Genomic DNA, 15,203 nt, shown 5'->3' with positions numbered 1-15,203 from the left:
GTTAGCTGTTATTATTGTTAATCCCACTTATCATATAGGAAAATGGACTTTAGAGAATTCCTAAAAGACCCTGGACAAGAAAGTCAGTCCTGTGGCTCTTCGTCAAGTGCTCTGCCCAGTGAAGGGGGAAGAAGGGCACGATTCAAGGTAACCGGCTCTGGGTTCCTTCCTCCCCTCGAATTTCTCTCCACTTATCATCTCTCTTTACATATTATTTTTAGAACTCTCAAAATGGCAGCCACAAGAAGGCAGAATATCCAAAACAGAAGAAAAAAGGAACTAAGATGAAGGGAAATACCTTTTTCAGTGAACACTAGTTATTTACTTTGAATTCGGCCATTAATCCTAGGACGGAAATGAACCAAAATTTACCCAAAGACACATGAGTATGAAGAGTTAAAAGAAAAAAGTATGTTTTGGATTTTTTTACTTTAAAATACATTTAAAAAATTTATTGGAGTATAGTTGATTTACAATGTTGTGTTAGTTTAAAATACATTTTTGAATTTAATGGTCTGTGATTTGCTCCCCTCTCTTAGCTCAGCCAGCTTCCGTAGTACCTTTGTCCTCCTCATCTTCTGGGGAACAATGGATGTTGCAAATAAAAATAGGTGTAAATCACTGTGCAAATAAAATGAATAAATATGATGTGCCTGGAAACAGAGCTTAATTTGAAGTGGCCTTCTTCCCTTAGCCTGGGGAAATACATATCCTACATTTGTGTGTTGCCTTGGTTTTTTGAGGGCTTCCGTGTACAGTTAGCTCATTTGTTTTTTGCAAGTCTTTTTAATTGTAAAAAAGGTGTTTGCATGCTCTCCAAATGTACCATTTCTTCTTCTTCCACCCCAGGGTAAATCAAAATAAATTGTATTGTCAATGAATCACAATGAACTTTCCCTTAGCTGGTTGCCCTGCCCCTTCCTAGTCTTTAATCAAACCACATTCAGGGTCATCTTTCAGAAGCACACATGCTTAACATCCTTGGGTAGCTCTCCATCTGAAGATTTCTCTACCTTTCCAGTTACATCTCCTTTTCCACTGTGGACTCGGCACTCAAGTCACTCCACAGTTTACAGGAGTCAGTGCTTCCTCACATCTTTATGCCTTCTTTCACACTGTTTCCTTGGAATTGAATGCTTTCCATCCAAGAATCAGCCTACCTTGAGTGCAGACCAGAGAGGACAAAGGATGCAATCTGAGGAAGTTCTATAGCCACCAAGTCTCTCAGTTTTCCCTCACTCCTTTCAAACCCCAGTTTCGTCTATTATTTTGAAGAATGAGAAATCCAAGAGTGGGAGTACCAGTCCGCGCTACAGTCTCAGATGTATGGAGCATCTGCTATGTACTGGGTGCTGGGAATATACAGCAATGAATCATCCTTCAGTGAGCCTGCAGGTAGCAGGGAAGATAAGGCCAGTCCATGAATTCCCAGAACACCAGGCAGGAAGTTATAAGAAGAAGATGTATAAATAGAGGGTTCCATATAAAGCTCAGAGGAGGGAAAGGCTATATTAAGCTGGAGCAATCAGAAAAGACATGTTGGAGCATTTGCTATGTGATTTGGACCTTGGAAACGAGAAAGATTTGAATAAGTGAAGATGGTTTGGAAAGTGGAAGAGCGTTGATGCCAGAAGTTCATTCCACGCAAAGCCAAGGAGGTGGAAGAGAGCTGGGCTTTCAGAGAGAACAAAGAGACTCAGCTTCTGAAGAGCGAGAGCAGCTGAAGAAATAAGAGGAAAGATGGATCAGGACCAGGTAGCGGAGGAAGCAAAGGTGTTAGCTGATAACTCACCCGCAGATCCCCAGACAACAAGCCAGCTGCACACTCAGAAAGTTTTCCTTCTGATTCAAGCTGGCAAAAGAGGTTGCCTGGCAGGGGTACCCCAGAACTTCATCAGAATGCTGCTTGTCTACTTTTAGACAATCAGCACAGTGGTGCCAATACTTTAGAGCTGTATTAAAATGCTTTTGTTAACTTTGGACTTGTATTGAGTTTATTAGAAACGTGCACCCTGAAATGAGAGTTAGGGACCACTTGCTGATAAGACCCCAATGCTGAACAGAAAAAGCCAGAGAAATGTCAAGTTATTCTGTGTGTACATGTGTTCACCTCTTGCAGAGAAATCATAGAGCTTTGCTAATGTCATGCTCCCAGATGGCTTTTTAAACGTGGGAATTACAGATACATGAGCAGTAAAAGAAAACTGTACATGAGAATGAAGATAATCAAAGAATTACCTTTATTTGGACATTTTCTATGTAAGACGGTATTATGTTGGCCAGAGATGGACCTTGACTCCCGGGCTGATCAGACTCTAATTAGATCCTGAGTCCCACCACCTATCACAGCTTTTCTCAAATGGTAAATGGATTACTTCTTAATTCTTGTCAACAAACATTTTCTGGTCCCCAACTAGGCATCAAGAACTGTGCTATACGCTAAAGTAGGTGGAGGAATGAAATGAAATTAAAATCGTCTTACTTCTTGACGTCCTTGCTGTCTATTGGGGTAGACACAGATCCACAGACCTTTTGAAAGCAATGTATTAAAGGATCAGATGGCAGTAAGCACAGGTGCCGTGGGAGCCCTGAGGAGGAACATCTCCTTAGTCTGGACTAAAGATTTTGAGGAGGGCCAGGGGGAGGGTTGACTGAAGAAACTGACACATCGGTACAATTAGAATCTTCTCTCCTGTTGGTCCAGCTTTAAAATCACAGCATCTCAAAGCTGGCTATCCTCGAAGTTAGAGCACCTATCAAATTTAATTGTCATCCCTTGCTTCACTGTCTGAGCTATGGTAAACTTCAAAGGACTTCGACTGTTTCTATTTTGTGCATGATGTGTCTCCACCACATAACAGTATCTGACGCCTAATAGGTTCTTGTAAATATGGGTTGTGTGTTAAGGAAGAAAATATTAGCCTAGGAATTTTCACCCTCACTCTCCAAGCGCTAAGGGGAATTCTGCTGTAATATTTAATGCATTCCTAATTCTGAGCCAAGTCTGGAAGGAAATGACAAAAGAAGGAAAAGCAAGTTAGAATGCTGGACCAAAAGGAACTTGGAAATCAGCTGATTCTATGCCTCATTTCTACAGATAGAAAATGGAAATTCAGAGAAGTTATATTGTAACTGTTAGTGCAATGTCACCCATGTAATTAGCAGCAGAGCGGGTCTAAACACAAGGTATCCTGATTGCAGTACTCCTTTCCTGTGAGGCATACGTATTATTTTTCTATCAGTTACAGATATGTAGGGAGGGAAGTGCAAAGGATTCTGGAAAGGGCTTATTTCTTTTGCCACCGTATAGAATAGTCTGGATCCTAAAGGAGCTTCACGTTGCAAGGAAGGCTTTGTTTAACAGAACATTTTGTGTGATAGGTTTATCCTCTGCAAAACCCCCACATTTTAAAGGATGTGTTCTCCCATGCTAAGTAGTTGCTTCTGGCAGGAGCGTCTTCTACTTTATAAAAAAAAGACCCCTTCTCTTGCTTTCATCTGATGTCTCAGTAAGGCCCCAGAGGGAAATGTTGGGAACAAATGCTTGTTCGAGCTGTAATATTCCCTTGAAAAGTGAAGCTTGAAATCCTTTAGGGAGCCCAGTGTTCTTTCAAAATTGATTTTGACATTGTAGAACTACATCCTAACTAACTTCCGTGCCAAAGTATGTTGTGACTGGTGTTTGGATAGTTGAAAGAATATTTAAAAAATAAGTTTTCATATCAAGAGCAGAAGAACAAATGGTTTGTATGCTGTGACCTGGGGATTATCCTTAAAAAGCGTTTTCTAAAGTGGTTATAGGAAGAAATGATGAGAGTAAAAGATTACTTGGCAGGTATGAGATACTGTCCTAATAGAAAAGATTAAATGAACCCCCCACCCCCGCCAAAAAAAAGCACCAGGGAAAAACAAAATAAGAAAACTTGTTATTGTATTATCAACAATAAAAATCCATGATTTCTAACATTTATTAAGCACTCACCATATGCCGGGCACTGCTGTAAGCCCTTATAGGAATTAATGCCTCTAATCTTCCCAACAACCCCATGAGGAGGGTGCAGTTGATATCCTCATTTTAAAAAGAGTGAAACGAGGCACAGAAAACTACTGTAACTTGCTGGAGGTTACAGTCTAGGAAGCAGTGGAGTTCACGTTCAAACATGGGGAGTCGGGCTCCAGAGTCCATGTATTTTTTATTTTTTAAGTTAAAAATTTAAATACCAAACTAACATGTGTCCTGTGGGCACACCTCATGATCCCAAATTCCACTTAACATGAATGGACAGGTACGCATACAAATATTTACGTACAAGGATGTTCAGCAAACCATTACTTCCAATAATGGAAATTGGAAACAATCCAAAAACTGAACAATTAGGGGTGTATTAAGTGCTCAGTTGAAAAAATGGAAAAAAGAAAGCAAAACACAGAGAAGAAAATGAAATCCCTCATAATCCCTATACTCTGAAATAACCAGGAAGAAATTGCTGAGCTTGTCTTTCCAGCTTTCTTCTATATTTTGTTTCTGATACAAAATTGGGATCATACTGGATATATTGCTCTATGATTTGACTTTTCTATGCAGATAGCATTATAAATCCTTTTCAAGCCACTAGTTATGCTTCTACCACTATTTTAATGGCTTCAAGGTGTTCCTTTATTTGTACATATCATGATTTATTTAAACGTTTTATTGTTGGATCTGTGCTCTTTTAACCATTATTCTATGATGCCTTAATGGATGGTAACCCACTGATCTCTAAAAGTAGCACAGGCTCTCTAACTTGGAGCTCAAGACATTGAATGATTTGCCCTAACTATTCTAATTTAATCTTCCTGTCTTTTATAATTCACTGACCCTGAATTATAGAATCATTTGTTCTAGAAGTGTAACTGGGCATCTCTTACAGCACTCGTGCAATTCCTCTTATGGCATGAGCAGGTCTACCTAATGATCTAGCTATATTCTACTAGGCTGAAAACTTATTGCAAGCAGAATGTCTGCCTGAATCAACTTCCTAAACACATATGAGAGAATTGTGTCATACACTTACTAGATGCTCAGTAAGTGTTTATGGAATAAATGAAGGTCATACATATTATTTTTAACAGTGTAAAAATTTCAAATATCTAATGATGGGGGCAAGTTGAATAAACTATGACATGCTGGTATAAAGAATTTTGAACAATAATTAAAAGGAGAAACACAACAAAAGAGAAAAGGTCTGAAACAAAGCAGAAATAGAGTTAAATTCTTAAAACCAGATCCCTTCATACCTCTTCCAAACTTCTGTTCACTATTCCTCCACTTAGTCTGACTTCTTTGAATGGTTCACTGCTCACAAGCCTACAATTCTCAGCCTCCTTCTTATCTGAGAGCTTCTGTAGCTCTTTGTATCACAGTACATATCAGAGAAGCCAGAGCACAGCTGGGGTTTAAGGAATGGTTGTTGAATGAATGATCAATGGAGAAATATGGGTAGACAACAAGACTTCGGGCCCTGGTCTTGATGCTGGCATCATTATTCTCCTATCTTAGCAGATTTTCTTAAACTGTTCTCCCTGAATCCCCAGGAATCCACACACACACAAATTGTGGCGATTATAATAGAAAAAATATATTTAAACTTATTAGTAATGCACAGGCTCAGCAAAATGTCAAGTTTTTCTAATTTTGCTGGAATGAAATCAATTTAGTGTAGCAACACAGCCTCATGCTAATTAGAAGCCTTAACTGGCATCTTCAATTAAGAAAACTGTGAACCATCAAAATCACTTAAAAATAGTATTTTAAAAAATGGGTACATGATCTTTTAAAAACTTAAAGCCTGTTGGGATAAAAATAATTAGTATAAAAAACTGAAAACTGTTTTTAAAAATTGGGATTCAGTTTTAAAATCTGTAAAATGGAGATTGATTGATCTCCTAGGTAAATCTCAGATATTTATATCCTAGGTACAGATTAAAATTACCTCAGTTCCTATCTTTGTCCATTGTTATACCATCAGAAGGCCAAGGTCCTGTCTCTTTGTCTATTCCCAATTCCTATATCAGAGGTTGGGCTATGTTAGTTGCTAAACAAATACTTGTTGACTAGATAACTGAACAAGCTTTGAACACTTTCTGAAAAGGAAGAAAAGGAATTATATCCCAGGATATAAGTGAACCATTTAGGGAATAATGATGAGTTAGACCATATTGACTTTTAGAAATGCGAACTGTGAGGCCACTTGGAAACAGACAATTGGCAAGTTGAATAACTGCATTGCTGGTGGGAAGGGAATTAGGTAGGAACTCAATGAACCAAGCGTCTCTTTGGGAATGGTCACAGACAGTGGGAACAAATAGGTAGCAATTCTTAGAAAGAAGAAAAAGAAACACAGACAGTTATTGCCTACCGAATTTATCCATACTTGCTGCCCACAAGTCTCTTTCTTTAGTTCATGAATGAAGAACTAAAAGGAACATGACCCATGAAGACTGAAGCAAGGACTCAAAAGATAGCGTTTGTAATGTAAGGATGAGGATGATGAGGAGGACGACAATGATGCTTATCAACATTTTATGATCATTTGCTACGTACAAGACACCTTGCGTAACGGAGTAGGGCCTAAGGGAAGGAGAGAAGATGATAGATTAAGGAGATTAAATAAAATTATTAAGTAAAGGACCTTAATCTAAGAGGAATCAATCAACTTTAAGTCTTCTTTTCACCCATTAGGGTCAAACAGACCTATATTTGAATACAAGTGTACCAATTACTCACCATGTGAAGCTTGGTGAGGTGCTTAACCTCTCTGAACCTCAAATTGATTACCTGTAAAAAGGGAAAAGGAACACTTAGTTTACAACACTATTGTGAGGATTTAATGAAATATTATATATGGAAGTAATTGGTTAACTGCTACGCAAATATGAGATTTCAACGATTAGCTATTCCTATTACTCAACAGTTAGATAAGATGTACACAAACATGAATAGCAAGCAGTGGGTGATTGTGTAGGAGTGGGAAGGAGAGCCATGTGGTGAAAGCTGAGTGGTTGAAATGAGGCGAGAGAACTAATGGGAACCATATCACATTGGGTCTGCAGACCCATTGTCTACAAAACACTTTGACTTTTATTTGAGTGGAACGGAGAGCCGGTGCCATATTTTGAGCAGGGCATGAAAGGCATAAAATAATGTGTGTCTTAAGAGGATCACTTTGACTGCTGTGCTTGGAATAGACCGTAGGGGGTTAAGGCAGGAGGGGAAAAGTCAGGAGGTTATTACAGTAACGCAGCTGAAAGATAATGGTGGCTTGGACCAGAGTGGTAGTGGTGGGTTGGTGAGAAATGGCTGAATTTTAATATTTTCTGACGATAGAGCCAAGAGTATTTCCTGACAAATGTGGGGTCTGAGAGACAGCACAGATAATTCCTATTCCTGGATTTTATTTTATTTATTTAAAAAATTTTTTATTGGAGTATACTTGATTTACAATGTTGTCTTAGTTTCAGGTGTACAGCAAAGTGAATCAGTTATACATATACATATATCCACTCTTTTTAAGATTCTTTTCCCGTATAGGTCATTATGGAGTATTGAGAAGGGTTCCCTGTGCTATACAGTAGGTCCTTATCAGTTATCTAATCTTTATATAGTAGTGTCTATGTGTCAATCCCAATCTCCCAATTTATCCCTCCCCCGCACTGTCCCTCCTGGTAACCACAAGTTTGTTTTCTACATCTGTGACTCTATTCCTGTTTTGCGAATAAGTCCATCTGTACCATTTTTTTCCCTTTTTTTCAAGATTTCACATATAAGCGATATCATATGATTTTTGTCTTTCTCTGCCTGACTTACTTCACTCAGTATGACAATCTCTAGGTCTATCCATGTTGCTGCGAATGGTATTATTTCATTCTTTTTTATGGCTGAGTAATATTCCATTGTACATACGTACCACATCCTCTTTATCCGTTTCTCTGTCAATGGACATTTAGGTTGCTTCCATGCCCTAGCTATTGTAAATAGTGCTGCAATGAACATTGGGGTGCATGTGGTTTTTGAATTATGGTATTCTCCAGATATATGCCCAGGAGTGGGGTTGCTAGTTCATATGGTAGCTCTATTTTTAGTTTTTTTAAGGAACCTCCATACTGTTCTCCATAGTGGCTGTATCAATTTACATTCCGACTGACAGTGTAGGAGGGTTTTCTCCGTACCTTCTCCAGCATTTATTGTTTGTAGATTTTTTGATGATGGCCATTCTGACTGGTGTGAGGTGATACCTCATTGTATTTTTGATTTGCATTTCTCTAATGATTAGTGATGTTGAGCATCTTTTCATGTGCTTTTTGGCCATCTGTATTTTATTCCTAGATTTCCACCTAAGCACCTGGAAAGCTGATTGCCATCTTCTGAGATGGAGAAGCAGCAAATAGCCTAAGCTTGGATAGGAACGATCAGGAGTTTGGTTTAGGACATGTTGAGTTCGAGAGGTTGGTTTGGTATCCAAGTGGACCTATCAAGTTGAGAGCTGAATTTTAATCTGGAGTTTGGGAGCTAGGTCTGGGCTAGAGACATAAATCTGGGCATTGCTGGCATGTAGATAGACGGTATTTAAAGAGATGCAGTGCAGCAGACAACTGCTCTTTACCCAAGATTGATTTCACCTTGTTTTAGCCTAGGTCTAAGAAGTGGGGTTTTCCCTAATTTCTCTTCCCTCCATTCTTCCTTCTACCTCTGCTCTACCCCAATAACTCCACGATACCTCATAGGATAGAACCATCCATTCACATCTTAGGTCCCTTGTACTTTGCTGGTTTATTTTTCTGTCTCTACTCAGCTTTCCCAGTGCAGTGACTGCCACATGTTGTTGGGATTTTGGTCCAAGCCACAGAAGAAGACAGTGAAGCTAAGTGATGCAGGAAGTAAACTCATGACCTTAGATTCGGGAAACTGGTGCACCAACCACTGAGAAACCAGAGATGGAGGACTTTTGCACAAGCATGAGCAGAGTATAAATCAACATCTCTGCCTTCAACAAAATCCGCATCGTAAGTGCAAGTTTATTTACTCTGTATATTCTGGGGGACAAATGCTTGGTATTTATTCAGAGAGGATACTGGAGAACCAGGAGAATTGTCTTTTGCTTTCAAGTAGTGTATACTTTAGAGGCGGAGGTCAATGCTTATTCATGAGAAACCATATCACGTACTCAGGAGAAAAGAAAGGGATGGATGGAGGGGTTGCTGAGAAATGAGTTACTCTTATTTGACCATCACGTTCTAGAATAAATGTCAGGCCATCTGGATAGTCTTCATTAATTCCTCATAAGAATGGTCAATAGATCCATGATTCTCCAGAGAATACTCCTATTATTTTATGATTTATTTTATTATTGCAAAAATAATGTACCTTCTTTGTAAAAAAATCATAAAATAAAAATAAACAAGAACAAAAACACAGAAAATTTCATGACCAGAAATGACTGTGAGATCACCTTTTGGGTATTTTTTTCTATGTATTTACTTATTTTACAAAAATGAGATCACACTGTACTTCCTTGTAGCCTTTTTCCTCACTTGACAATAGAGCTGAAGAATTTTCCATGTTGTAAGCATATGCCTACAACATCATTTGCATATCTGCCTATTACCGGTGTCATGGCTATATTATGAAGGTGATGGTGGGCTTGGGGCTTGTTTCACTTAATTTTTCCTCAGCATCTAGGACAATGATGGGTAACAGGATGTTCTTACAGTCACAGAATATTAGAGAGCTCAAAGCTCCCTCAGGCATCATCTAGTTAATTTCCTATTTTGCAGATGGAAAAGTTGGGACTCAATGTGTTAAATGGATTGGCAGTTCAGGTGGTCAGAAAGCCGCAGAACCAGAATCAAACCCAAGTGCCTGGACTCCAAGCATCACATCCTTTCACTACAAAGTTCAGACTCAGAGTAAACCCAACATCTGTGAAACAGACATGCAGTAAAAAGAAAAGGGTATACTTGGGCAGGAGAAGTTTGGGGAGGAAAGGTCTCTTGTGGTCCTTTTGGAACTTTCAGTTTTACTTCAAACCCTGAGATGTCAGAGGTTCATAGAAGGGTGAAGTTGCAGCATGAGGTACAGGGAAGAGGCAGCTTGAGGAAAGAAACTTAGGAGCTCAGGTTTGCAAAACCCACGGTTGTGCAGTCACTCAGCTCCAGCCAACACCCTGAAGGATGCAACAAAGCACTAGGAAAGTGAATGGCCACCCAGAGTCTCAATTCTGGTTTCACACTATATCTGAAGGGCTCCCATCCCTCAGCACTGGCCTCTAGGAAGCCTAATAACATTTCAACTTTGCTCTTGGTCAGGAATGGTTTTTCAGTTTTGACTTTGACAACCCAGAATGTTCCTGACTTTCCGGAATCACTCTCCAAGGCTCCTTGCTGTGGAGGGAGGAGAGTGGTGCTCAGAAAGCTTCAGGACACATTCAGCTGTGAGTGAAGAGCAAGGAATGCTGGGAGTTCCAGCCTGCTGTTGACATGACACCATCCTGCCAAATCCTCTTCATATTTCCACTGGTGTGATTGACCTGAAATGCACATGGGCTGCGCCACTTCTTCCCTAAAACCTCCCACGGCCTCAGGGTAAAGTCCACACCCCTTTGTGTAGCATTCAGGACCCTCTACCACCTGACATTTGCCCACCTCTGCCTCATCTCTGCCATTTTGTCTTCAGCAACACCAAACTTCCTATGGGTTCCTGTACAGACCCATCCTATTTTTTTCATCCAGTCCCTGCTTTCTGGAGTGTGCTTCCTCTTCTTTTATCCATGGTTAACCTCACTTAGCTAGATGTTGTACCCTCTCTGTCTACTTAAGTAACTCTAAAATTCCGTAGTCTGTGATAATGTCTGAAATATTCTCGGGAATTTTCAGTCAAATGATTGAACTTCATCCTAAATCTTATACTCCCATCTGGGATCAGTGCTATTTCACTCAGTGGCACATTCCAGATGAGATCAGGTGCGTTCAGGGTGGTCATAGAGTAGCGGCACATTCCAAATCACTGGATACCTGTGGGGAGCAAAAACTTACCAGACTTAGAATCTAAACAGAACCCTATTGCTTATTTTTCCCAGCTGCAAATTATCTGGATGGCATAGACGGTTTTCTCTAGTCCTGCACTTAGAATATTTACTTAAATACTGGCAGTGATAAAATTGTGGGAAAGAAATTGCACATTCATCAAAAGTAGGCAGCCTGACAGAAGTGCGTAAACGTGGCAGTCATCTCAAAGTTAAATTACCATATGTACGTGGTTGGCTTGTCATGTATGTACTTATATATTTATATACCCACCATCCTTAATCACTTACAAGAATGAATGTGTGCATTTAAGAACAAATGTTTGTGACATAAGCTAATGGCTAATTGAAAATTTCTTCTTAGAGGAGAAAGCTGGAAGACAATACCAGAAAGGACAAAAGCTTTGTATAAAGAACAGCAATACTTGCTAATACCACACAGTTTGATTTTAGCTCAACCTAAAGGAAATTCCTGCTGAGATGCCTGAAAATTATTATTTTTAAAGCATGCCATACCTAGCAAAGAGAGACAGCTCAGCTTGTCAGAAAGAACACTGAATTTAGCATCAGGAAACTTGAGGCCAACTCCTTGCATAGCCTTTTCTGGGTGTGTGATCATAAGAAATTCATGTAACTTCTTCAAGTCTATTTCCTCAAATTTAATCTGGAAATAATGCTGCAGCCTTGCTATTAGATTTGAAAAACACAAAATACATGAACTTACGTTGAGGTGCTAATTAAATCTCATTTGCATTAATATGTTATTTTTCTATTCCCATCTGTATCATAAAAATCAGGGTCATAGAATCCAAAAATACTACTGCTACTAACACTGTTACAACTGGTGCTACTATTACAGCAACAATAACAACAACTACTATTACTAGCTGATATTTATTGAGAGTTCATTATACATCTACATTGTTTTGGCATTTTACATGAATTAATCATGTATGTCTCTTGAAACACCTAGGAAGTGGCTACTATTATTTTCTCCATTTTATGAGCAAGCAACTGGAGACCCAGAGAAGTTAAGGAACTTGCCTAAGATCACACAGTTAGTAATTGCAAGACTGGGATTTGAACCCAGGCTTAAACTCCAGAGTCCTAGCATTAAGAATTATACTTTCTTCCCTATCTAAACATAATAGTAAAATTACCTTACCGTTGGATTGCTCTTCGTTCTTTCATAGAGATAATCTCATTTTATCCCTCCAGCAGTCCTTTGAAATAGAGGTTATTATCTTTTACAGACATGAAACTTGGGTCAAAAAGATTAGGGGATTAGCCCAACGTCACCCTGCTCCAGAATAGTAAAATCAGATGGCTGCGCCACTATGGTGGGAACTAAGAACTTCTCCCATCCTGTTTCTGGCTCTATTCTGCTTTTGCAGGCACGTCCCCCATTGAATATGCCTTCCACGAAGACCCCAGCTGAGTCCTGGTGTGTTTTTATTTGTTTTGAAAGCTCTCTCTTCTCTGTCATTCTTTCTGGCACTGTCTGTGACGCGTGAGACTACTTGTTTCTTCAAGCATCATGTGGTTCTGCAGAGCTTAGACGGAGTTACAATGGACTTCCAGATCAGGTGTCACTGGAATTTAAGGGAGTCATCCTGAGAGGAACACTCCAGGTGAAATGAACCTCTGAGGTCAAGGTCACCTCCTCTCCAGACTCTGAGCTCACCACTTATCCACACTTCCTCTGAGGGAAACACAAGTTCCTCCTTAAATAGAGCCTCCACGATGTCATTGCTCTCTGCAAATTTTAAGCGTGCACTCTATTTTCTGTTGTCTGCAGTTCTGAATACGCCATAATCTGGCCTTGATTAACCTGCCTGAGCCTGCCAGCCTTTTGTCTCCCAGTTATGTCATCTTTCTCTGCGCTGTCTCAGAACCCTGCGCTTAGGATGTTCCTTCAATTAGAACTCTCTCTTTAAACGCTTGGCTTGGCTAACATAGTCTTAGCTTATATGTGACCTTCCTTGACTCCCTGAACCACTCCTCTGCTCTTCCATGTCATGCAATCTCTTTAAAAAAGGATGCTCGGGCTTCCCTGGTGGTGCAGTGGTTGAGAGTCCGCCTGCTGATGCAGGGGACGTGGGTTCGTGCCCCGGTCCGGGAGGATCCCACATGCCGCGGAGCGGCTGGGCCCGTGAGCCATGGCCGCTGAGCCTGCGCGTCCGGAGCCTGTGCTCCACAACGGGAGAGGCCACAACAGTGAGAGGCCCGCGTACCGAAAAAAAAAAAAGGTTGCTCTTCTCATTTCAGCATTTGTTACGTTGCCTTGAGATTGCCTGTTTAATTGTCCATCTCCTGAACTATGCAATGAGCTCTTTGGGGACAGTGGGTTTTGGCATCTCCTATAAAGCCTGCACATAGTAGTTGCTCAATAAATAGCTGTTGATTAAATGCTCATTTCTCTTTCTGAAGTCACCAAATACTTTGAAAGGATCTCTTATTGATGTTCTTGCCTTCTAGACTGTGAGTTTTCTGAAAACATTCTGCCTTATTCAGCGCTGCATCTTCAGTGGCTGGCATGGAGGAGGCACTCAGTAAATGAGGAACTGACCAGAATTTCAGCTCCTCTAATCCTGCCCATCAGCCTCTCCACAGCCTGCCCTGCCTCTTCTGAAATGCATTCCTCTCCACAATTGCTCCATCTTCCATTTTCCCTTTATTTTTAATGACTTCACTTGTGGTTTGATCTACATAATTTAGCATTTGCTTATACTATTTGCTCTCACTTTTCCTGTGTTTTATGTGTTCGTATCCCTCCCCTGCTAATGAAAATAAGTGTAAGCATAAATGGGATAATAAGTTTTTGTATTATTATAACTTCTACCCACCTTCTTCTTCATATTTCAAAACTTATATACTCATCAGTGATAAATGCCCACATTTAATGAGCTCTTAAAATGTGCTACTTGTGAGTGCTTTTCAGACAGATTACGTCGATCTGCACAAGAGCATGAGAAGTAGGCAAGGGGGAAACTGAGTCTTAGTAAGGCTCTGTCTTATCCAGGTGGTGAATGACAGAAGCAGAATTTAAATACAGAGCCCATGCTTTCAACCATTTCTACCTCTGCACCATTGATAATTTAGAAAAGAAGGCGAACAATAAAAATAATATTAAGAGCACCCATAGTTCCGATCCACTACTAGAGGCAGCTACTGCTACCGTTTTTGTTCATGGCTTTTTTGTCTCTGCCTATGGTAAACAGCCTCTAGCTTGACCCCCACCTCCAGCCATTCACTCCCTTGTGTACTCCCCTCCCGTTGAGTGAGGGCTAGATTTAGTAACTCACTTCTAATGAACAGAATAAAGCAGAAGCAATTGAACATAACTTCTGAGATGAGGTTATAAAAAGACTGCAGCTTTCATATTGAGTCTCCTTTTCTTTTTCTCTCTGAGATCACTCATTTGGGAAGAAGCAAACTGCGTATTGTGCGCAGACCTATCGAGAAATCCATGTGGTTAAGTAACTGGTGACTCTGATCCGTAGCCAGCAAAGACCTGAGGCCTGCCAATAGCCAGATGGGTGAGTTTTGAAGCAACTCCTCTCCTGTTGAGCTTGATGATGGCTGCCCCATCAACACACTAATTCTGGCTTTTGTGTGTGAGAAAGAGCGAGCAGAGGCAGCCAGCTCAGCTGTACTTGGTGCCCTGACCCAGCGGCTGTGGGATAAACAAATGTTTGCTGGCTTAAGGTAGTAATTTGGGGGGTATTTTGTATATATTGCAATAGGTGAATAATACACAGTCCTATAGACATTTATCTAAATATGGTTGATCATCTGTGTTTTACTATTTATCACAGGTCAAAATTTAATTTATTGAGTGAAACAAGCTGATAAACCTTGCTAACAGTCTGTAAAATTCTTTTGTTTTTTTAATTGTGAAATATAGCCACATACAGAAAGTACGCAAGGCATCCATGTGCACCTGAAAGAATCATACACAAACACCCTGGTCCCAATTTCAGTATATTTTATATTTTAAATAAAATAAATCTGCAAGGTATATGTAAAATCAGTCACGATATCATCTCCAAAGAGAATATAAAAGAGAAGAGAAGATAAAAGGCAAGCTAAATAGAGGGTACCGTTTCAGGATGGTTTATGAATCAGGGTCTCTGAATCTTT

At 40.0% G+C, this 15,203-nt stretch overlaps 1 long non-coding RNA gene across 5 annotated transcripts in view; it reads left to right on the top strand.

The window, feature by feature from the left end:
• Positions 1 to 15,203, top strand: part of LOC114895379 — a 376,741-nt gene that overhangs the window by 342,192 nt on the left and 19,346 nt on the right. For 4 of the 5 annotated variants that reach the window (XR_003793521.1, XR_003793522.1, XR_003793520.1 and 1 more), the window contains exons 6-7: positions 8,832 to 9,042; positions 14,473 to 14,599. The exons of the other annotated variant lie outside the window; for it this stretch is intronic. This is a non-coding gene — a long non-coding RNA (uncharacterized LOC114895379). The remainder of the gene's footprint in view (positions 1 to 8,831; positions 9,043 to 14,472; positions 14,600 to 15,203) is intronic. 5 annotated transcript variants of the gene reach the window in all.

Source organism: Monodon monoceros, unplaced genomic scaffold (assembly GCF_005190385.1).
Source record: "Monodon monoceros isolate NGI ecotype Baffin Bay Population unplaced genomic scaffold, NGI_Narwhal_1 Super_Scaffold_14, whole genome shotgun sequence".
Lineage (NCBI taxonomy): Eukaryota > Metazoa > Chordata > Mammalia > Artiodactyla > Monodontidae > Monodon > Monodon monoceros.
Note: the sequence above shows the minus strand (reverse complement) of the source record. Positions and strands in the feature narration are given on the sequence as shown.